Source organism: Micromys minutus (genome assembly GCF_963924665.1).
Source record: "Micromys minutus genome assembly, chromosome: 8".
NCBI classification, from domain to species: Eukaryota; Metazoa; Chordata; class Mammalia; order Rodentia; family Muridae; genus Micromys; species Micromys minutus.
In genome coordinates this window covers 73858068-73867261 of record NC_137977.1, presented here as the reverse complement: position 1 = coordinate 73867261, position 9194 = coordinate 73858068, and the positions used below count along the sequence as shown (strand labels likewise).

The following is a 9194-nucleotide window of genomic DNA, read 5'->3' as shown; positions in this document are numbered from 1 at the left end:
CTTTGTGTCTAACTGCTGATTTCTGCCCTGCCTTTGATTATTTTCTGCCATCTAGTCCTCTTTAGTGTGTTTGCTCCTTTTGGTTCTAAAGCATTCAGGTGTGCTGTTAAGTTGCTAGTGTAGGATCTCTCCAATTTCTTTACCAGGGCACTTAGTTGTATGAATTTTCCTCTTAGCATTGCTTTTATTGTGTCCCATAAATTTGGTTGTGCTGTGTCTTCATTTTCTTTGAATCTAGAAAGTCTTAATTTCTTTTTCTATTTCTTCCTTGACCAAGTTATCATCGAGTAGAGATTTTTTTGTCTCCCACGAGTATGTGGGCTTTTGTTGTTTTTGAGGTTCTTGAAGTCTAGCTTTAGTCTGCCGTGATCTGATAGGATGCATGAGATGATTTCAATCTCCTTGTATCTGGTAAGGCTTATTTTGTGTACAATCATATGATCGGTTTTTGAGAAGGTACCATGAGGTGCTGAGAAGAAGGTATATTCTTTTGTTTTAGGGTAAAATGTTCTGTATATATCTTTTAAATCCATTTGGTTCATAACTTCTATTAGTTTAGCTATGTTTCTGTTTAGTTTCTCTTTCAATGATTTGTCCATTTGCGAGAATAGGGTGTTGAAGTCTCCTACTATTATTGTGTGAGGTTCAATGTGTGTTTTGAACTTTGTTAAAGTTCTTTTTATGATTGATTGTAGGTGCCCTTGCATTTGGGGCATAAATGTTCAGAAATGAGAATTCCTGTTGGTGGATTTTTTTTCTTTGATGAGCGTGTAGTGTTCTTCCCCATCTTTTTTGATAACTTTTGGTTGAAAGTCTATTATATTGGATACTAGAATGTTTACTCTAGCTTGTGTCTTGGGAATATTTGCTTGGAAAACTTCTTTCTAGCCTTTTAATCTGAGGTAGTGTCTGTTTCTGAAACTGGTGTGTTTCTTCTATGCAGCAAAATATTGCATCCTGCTTGTGTATCCAATCTCTTAGACTATGTAATTTTATTGGGGAATTGAGTATATTGATGTTGAGAGATATTAAAGACCAGTGATTGTTGGTTCCTGTTATTTTTGTTGTTGGAGGTGGAATTATGTATGTGTGGTTTTTTTTTTTTTTTTTTTTTTTTTTTTTTTTTTTTTTGCGGGGGGGGGGTTGTTGTGAGATGATTAATTTCTTGCATTTCGTTGGGTGTAGATACCCTCCTTATGTTGGAGTTTTCCTTCTATAATCCTTGTAGGAGTGGGTTTGTAGGTATTGTTTTCAGGTGTGTTGGTATCCAGGGATTGCTGTGGTGGGAGAACTGGGTTCTGATGGTGCCAAAATACATTGACTTCTGTTACTTATGTTCTTGCATTTGCCTCATGCCATCTCGTTATCTCTGGTATTAACTGGCCTGGGTATTTCTGTCTGGAGTCTGCTTCCTTACAGGCAAGTAGAGCTCTGTGTACTGGTTTAGAGCAGGTCTCCTGCAATGGCAGACAGTGCGGTCTCTGGTGGTGGTGGGGGGTCCCGTGGCCCTGGTTAGAGCAGTACTCTAACAGTGTCTCTGGTGTAGGCAGTTCTCCTGTGACCTATGACCCTGTTTTTGGGAGACATCCAGGCTGTGGTATGTGGGACATACCAATCTGCCCCTGGTGGAGGTGCAGACAGGAAGAGAGATAGGGGTTGCACAGAGGGTAGGGGACCCTCATCCACTAAACTCTGTGGAGGTACCAGCTGGGGAAGTTATTCAGGTGGGGGTCTCAACTGTGTCCCTTTTGTGTATCAGATTTCTGAAAGATTAGGCACATCCTCTCCTGCTGGGGCCAGACATGGCAGTGCTCTGCTACTTATGTGCCAGGAGCCTTGAACCAGTCCATGGTCCAGTGCCCAGCACTCATGGTGCATTTGCTGTGGGAGGATCATATCTATAAAGGAGCAATTATGGTGCAGATACTGTAGAGTCTCATCCCTATAAGGCTGAATTCATGATACATTTACTATGTTGAGTTCTGTCCTGTAACCCACCTTCATAATGCATGAACTGTGGGTGGCTATCATCTGTATACAGTACTCATGAAGCATGTACTCTAGAAGGCTCATGCCTGTGATTGTGCACTCACAGTACATGTACTTTGAAAGACTCATACCTGCAACCTGGAACTCATGGTGCCTATACTTCAGGAAGCACCAGCCTGTAATAAATTACTCATGATTTTGGGAGGCTAACATCTGAATACCAATACTCATGGTGTAAATACTATGGGAGGCTCAAGCCCCATAACACATTACTAATTGTACTTACATTGTTGGAAGTTCATGGCTATAATCCAGTATTGATGACACATGTACAATGGTAGGCTCATGGTTGTAATCTGGCACTCATGGTGCATGTACTTTGGGAGGCTCGAGGCTATATCCCAACATTTACAATGAATGTATATGTGGGAGCTCATGGCTGTAACTCAGCATTCATGGTGCATGTACTATAATGGGCTCACACCTGTAAACCTGCATGTATATTGCATGTACTCTGGCAGGCCCAAGCCTGTAAAAGGAACTCATGGTGCCTCTGGTAAGGGAGGCTCACACCTGTATCTTAGCACTCATGGTGCATATTCTGTTCTCTATAACTTAGCACTCCTTGATAATGTACTGAAACCAGTGATGCAGCACTCACTGTGTATGTACTGTGGGAGGTTCATACCTATAACACAACATACATAGTAAATATGCTATAATGGCTCTTTGCTGTAACTCAGTACTCATAGTGCATGCACAGTGGCTGTTTGACACTTGTAATCTTAGTAGTTGTCATATATGTACTCTGGAAAGCTTGTACCTATAATCCAACATTCATGGTGCCTGTAGTGTGGGATGTCCACCATCCCTATAACACTGCACTCATTATGAGTGTACTATGCAATATTCAAACCAGAAACCGTGCACTCCCTGTACATGTCCTGTGGGAGTTTCATGCCTATAACCCAACATTCATAGTGTATGTAGTATGGTAGGCACATTGCTAAAACCCAAGATGCACAATGCATGTACATTAGCCATCCAACATCTAGCAGGCATGGAATCTCTTCTGATAATATTATTTCATTTGCAAATAGGAGTGAATGAAAACTTTTGGCTATTTGTCCTTCAATTTTATTATCTTGCCTTATTGTTTTAGTGAAAGCTTTAGCATTCCTGATTTTAATGGAATTGCTTAGTGTTTTTCTCCTTATAGGAGGGTTTAGGTTTTATTATGATGTGTTATGTTTGTTCTCTCTGGCAATGTACTACCAAGGATTTTTGACATCCACAAGTGTTGGATATTGTCAAGGGCCTTTATATACCTAATTAAACAATCATGTAATTTTTTTACACTCATTTGTATGCATTAGTACATTTGTTGACTTACATATGGTAAGGAATCTTCACATCTCTTGGACAAATTCAACTTTATTCTCTGATGGATGACACATTTTTTTATTGGCTCTTACAATACAAGACTTATTTTGCCTTGCTTTGTAATTGTATGTATTTTTTTTACAACTTTATTTAAAAAACAAAGATAAATATACAGATTTTAAGCATTTTTGCATAAAAGTATGTGAATACATTTTTGTCAGTACTTGATTTTTTTAAAGGTTTGATAGTATGCATTAAAATCTTACTAGTTACAATGAGCATAAAGTACATGTAACACAAGATGTAACCTCGAAATAGTCAAAGTTTTCTTGGTGTATAAAGATTAAGCATAATGGTTTTTCATTTTCTTTCTTTCTTTTTTTTTTTTTTTTTTTTTTTTGGCCTTTGTTTTTCTTGAACTTCATATAGTCTGTGAGTTGTTTCTGGGGTGATCAGAGCTTTCTGGGGTTAGTATCCAATCATCAGTAACTGCATATTATGTCTGTTCTTTTGTGATTGGGTTATCTCACTTAAGATGATATTCTCTAGATGCATCCATTTTCTTAAGAATTTCATGAAGTCATTGTTTCTGATAGCTGAGTAGTACTCCATTGTGTAAATATACCACAATTTTTGTATCCATTCATCTACTGAAGAACATCTGGGTTCTTTCCAGCTTCTGGCTATTGTAAATAGGGCTGCTCTGAACATTGTGGTGCATGTGTCTTTGTTGTATGTCGGAGAATCTTTGGGGTATATGCCCAGAAGTGGAATAACTGGGTCTTCCGGTAGTACTATGTCCAATTTTCTGAGGAATCGCCAGACTGATTTCCAGAGTGGTTGTATCAGTTTACAACCCCACCAACAGTGGAGAAGTGTTCCTTTTCTCCACATCCATGCCAGCATCTGCTGTCATCTGAATTTTTGATCTTAGCCATTCTGGTTGGTGTGAGGTGGAATCTCAGTGTTGTTTTGATTTGCATTTCCCTGATGGCTAAGGATGTCTAGCACTTCCTTAGATGTTTCTCAGCCATTCGAAATTCCTCAGTTGAGAACGTTTTGTTTAGCTCTGTACCCCATTTTTTAATAGGGTTGTTTGATTTTCTGGTGTCTAGCTTCCTGAGTTCTTTGTATACCTTGGATATTAGGCCTCTATCTGATGTGGAGTTTGTAAAGATCTTTTCCCATTCTGTTGGCTGCCGTTTTGTTTTCTTTACAGTGTCCTTAGCCTTACAGCAACTTTGCAATCTCATTAAGTCCCATTTGTCAATATTTGACCTTAGAGCTTGAGCCACTGGTGTTTTGTTCAGGAAATTTTCTCCAGTGCCTATGTGTTCTAAGGGTTTCCCTACTTTCTCATCTAATAGTTGCAGTGTATCTGGTTTAATGTGGAGATCTTTGATCCACTTACACTTGAGCTTTGTACAAGGAGATAAGAAAGGGTCTATTTTCATTCTTTTGCATGCTGAGTGTCAGTTGGACCAGTACCATTTGTTGAATAGGCTGTCCTTTGTCCATTGAATGTTTACAGCTCCTTTGTCAAAAATCAAGTGACCATATATGTGAGGGCTCATTTCTGGATCTGCTATTCTATTCCATTGATACACATACCTATCTCTGTACCAGTACCATGACGTTTTTTATCACAATTGCCTTGTAATATAACTTGATCATGGTGAATGTTCGTTTTGATGTGTTCTTGGATTTGGTTTGCAAGGTTTTTGTTGAGTATTTTTGCATCAATATTCATAATTGTATGTATTTAAAATTAAAGTTTAATTATGTTACTTCTACTATTACCTTTCCTCCTGCCAACTCCTAGAATTCGGGTCCTTAATAAAATACTTTGAAATAGTATATAGGTATGTATCAAAAAGACTATATACCATGACCAGGTAGACATTACGTAGACTTTATCACTGAAATGCCATGGTAGTTCAATTTAAGCAAACCAATAAGTAGACTAAAAGACAAAAAAAAAAAAAAAAAAAAAAAAAAAAAAAAAAAAAAAAATCACATGATCATTTAAATAGATGAAGGAAAAGCATTTGAGAGCATCCAACATTGTTTAATGATAACTGCCTTATTCAATGTACAGATAGAGGGGAAAATAGTTCAGTATAATAAAGGTGTGTATGAAAAAGACAGCCAATATCATCCTAAACAGTGATTGAAGCAATCCAGGTGAAGTAACAAATGAGACATGGATGTCCTATATCCTCTATTTTATAATGGTGTAAGCTAAATACCTGTGAGAGGAATAAGGCTAAAAAAGAAAATGAAAGGAATGCAGATATGGAAATAAGAAGTCCCTATTTGAAGAGAACATAGGATATCTCCAAAACTCCACAGGCAACATCTAGAAGCAATAAGGGAATTCAGCAATGCGGCAGGATACAGAATCATCTTGAATAAATCAATAGTTTTTCTATACACAAACAAGCATATAAAGAGACTACAAACACAATACCATTTACAGTACTCTCAAAGAAAATTAAGTAATTCAACCTAATCAGTGAAGTGAAGGATGTCTATACTGATAGATCATCTGGTCATCATCTCACTGGCTAGTAAATTTAATAATGTGAAAATTACCATTTTACATAAAACTATTGAGTGCAATCCCAATAAAATCCTACACCATAGAGAAATAGAAAATTCTATCCTAAAACTCACATGGAATGAGAAAAGACTTCAGAGAGGCAAACAGTCCTGAACCAAACGAACAGTTTGGGAGAGATTAACATTCTATATCTCCACATATATTACAGACCAATACTGTGAAAAACAATATGGTACTGGCACAAAAACAGACATGAAAACCATTGAAAGCAAATTAAACACCCAAACATTAGTACATGTAACCTTAGCTATTTATTGTTAGATAAAGATGCCAGAAAGATAAACTGGAAGAAAAAAAGCATCTTCAACAAATGACCCATCAAAGCAATCATCCATCCTGATCAAGTAGGCTTCATCCCAGGGATGTAGGGATGGGTCAATATACAGAAATCCATCAATGTAATCCACTTTGTGAACAAACTCAAAGAAAAAGAACCACATGCAGTTGCTGTGAAAGCAATTGACAAAATTCAGCACCCTTTTATGTTAAAAGTATTGGAAAGATCAGTAGTTCAAGGCCCATACCTAAACATAGTAAAAGCAATATATAGCAAACCAGTAGCCAACATCAAACTAAATGGAGAGAAACTTGAAGCAATTCAACTGAAGTCAGGGACTAGACAAGGATGCCCACTCTCTCCCTACCTATTCATTATAGTACTCCCAAGTCCTAGCCAGAGCAATTAGACAACAAAAGGAGGTCAAAGGGATACAAATTAGAAAGGAAGAAGTCAAAATATCACTATTTGCAGATGATATGCTAGTATACTTAAGTTACCCCAAAAATTCCACCAGCACTTCTAGAGTTGATAAACAACTTCAGCAAAGTGGCTGGGAAAAAAATCAGTAGCCTTCCTGTACTCAAAGGATAAACAAGCCGAGAAAGAAATTAGGGAAATGACACCCTTCACAATAGTCACAAATAATATAAAATACCTTGGTGTGACTCTAACCAAGGAGGAAAAAGATCTGTATGACAAGAACCTCAAGTCTCTGAAGAAGGAAATTGAAGATCTCAGAAGGTAGAAAGATCTCTCATGCTCATGAATTGGCAGGATTAATATAGTAAACATGCCCATCTTGTCAAAAGCAATCTACAGGTTCAATGCAATCCCCATCAAAATTCCAACTCAATTTTTTATAGAGTTAGAAAGAGAAGTTTTGGAATAACAAAAAGTCCAGGATATAGAAAACTATTCTCAGCAATAAAAGAACTTCTGGGAAAATCACCACCCCTAATTTCAAGCTGTATTATAGAGCAATAGTGATAAAAAAACTATATGGTACTGGTACAGAGACAAACAGATAGATAAATGGAATAGAATTGAAGACCCAGAAAAGAACCCCCACACCTATCACCACTTGATCTTTGACAAAGGAGCCAAAACTATTGAGTGGAAAAGGAGAGCATTTTCAACAAATGGTGCTGGTCCAACTGGTAGTCAGCATATAGAAGAATGCAAATCAATCCATTCTTATTGCCTTGTACAAAGCTCAAGTCTATGTAGATCAAGAACCTCGGCATAAAACCAGATATGCTGAAACTAATAGAAGAGAAAGTAGGGAAGAGCCTCAAACACATGGGCACTGGGGAAATTTTCCTGAACAGACCACCAATGACTTATGCTCTGAGATCAAGAATCAACAAATGGGGAGCAGCGCCTTTGAGGTCCTGTGGGTCTGTGTCTTGCTTCAACAGTGTTTGAACGGAACAGACCCGGGGGCTCCCATCTTAGCTTCCAGCTGCCCTACAAGTCTCCAGTCGCAGCCTCTGGGACCATCTCCTTGCCGTCTCCAGCTCCTAGGACCAACCAACACCGTCTTCGAGGTCTGCCCCGTGCTCCAGACCAGCCATGACTTCTCAGATCCATCAGAATTACTCCACCGATGTGGAAGCTGCCATGAACTGCCTGGTCAACATGCACCTGCAGGCCTCCTACACCTATCTCTCTCTGGGCTTCTTTTTCGATCGCGATGACGTGGCTTTGGAGGGTGTAGGCCACTTCTTCCGAGAATTGGCCAAGGAGAAGCACAAGAGCGCCCAGCATCTCCTCAAGTTGCAGAACGAACGTGCGGGCCGTGCACTCTTCCAGGATGTGCAGAAGCCATCTTAAAATGAGTGGGGTAAAACTCTGGAGGCCATGGAAGCTGCCTTGGCCCTGGAGAAGAGCCTGAACCAGGCCATCTTGGATCTGCATGCCCTGGGTTCTGCCCGTGCAGACCCACATCTCTGTGACTTCCTGGAAAGCCACTTCCTGGATAAGGAGGTGAAGCTCATCAAAAAGATGGGCAACCACCTGACCAACCTCCGTCGGCTGGCAGGGCCACAGCCAGCGCAGACTGGACTGTCCCAGGGATCTTTGGGCAAGTATCTCTTTGAGCGCCTCACTCTCAAGCATGACTAGAAGGCCTCTGTGCCTTCCAAGGGGCTCCCTCCTCTGCTGCACCAGCCGCCTCAGGAACTCCACCCGAATGAACCTCTAAAGCCACTAGGCCGCTTTGTAACTGCCCTGGAGCCTCTCCCAAGTCTTGGACCAAGAAAATAAAGCTTTTTGAAACAGCAAAAAAAAAAAAAAAAAAAAAAAAAGACTCAACAAATGGAACCTCATAAAATCGCAAAGATTCTGTAAGGCAAAGGACACTGTCATGAGGACAAAATGGCAACCAAGAGATTGGGAAAACATTTTTACCAATCATACCTTTGTAGATCTTTACAAATCTACCTTTATGTGATAGAAGGCTAATAGTTACTATATTAATGAACTCAAAAAGTTAAATCAAATAATCCTATTAACAATTGGGGTACAGAGCTAAACAAAGAATTCCCAGCTGAGGAACACTGAACAGCTGAGAAGCACCTAAAAAAATGCTCAACAACCCTAGTCATCAGGGAAATGCAAATCAAAACAATCCTGAGATTCCACCTCATATCAGTCAGAACGACTAAGATTAAAAAACTCAGGTGACAGCAGGTGCTGGTGAGGGTGTGGAGTAAGAGGAACACTCCTCCACTGTTGGTGGTACTGTAAGCTGGTACAACCACTCTGGAAATCAGTCTCACGGTTCCTCAGAAAATTGGACATAGTACTACCTGAGGACCCAGCTATACCACTGCTGGGCATATATCTAAAAGATACTCCAACATATAAGGACACATGCTCCACAATATTCATAGCAGGCTTGTTTATAATAGCCAGAAG

General features: G+C 39.4%; 1 pseudogene across 1 annotated transcript; it reads left to right on the top strand.

Moving 5' to 3' along the window:
* The first annotated feature begins 7847 nt into the window (after window positions 1–7847).
* On the top strand, window positions 7848–8399 carry LOC308423446 (ferritin light chain 1-like; annotated as a pseudogene). The gene has a single exon. The product of its transcript is annotated as a ferritin light chain 1-like (transcript).
* The last annotated feature ends 795 nt before the right edge of the window (window positions 8400–9194 follow it).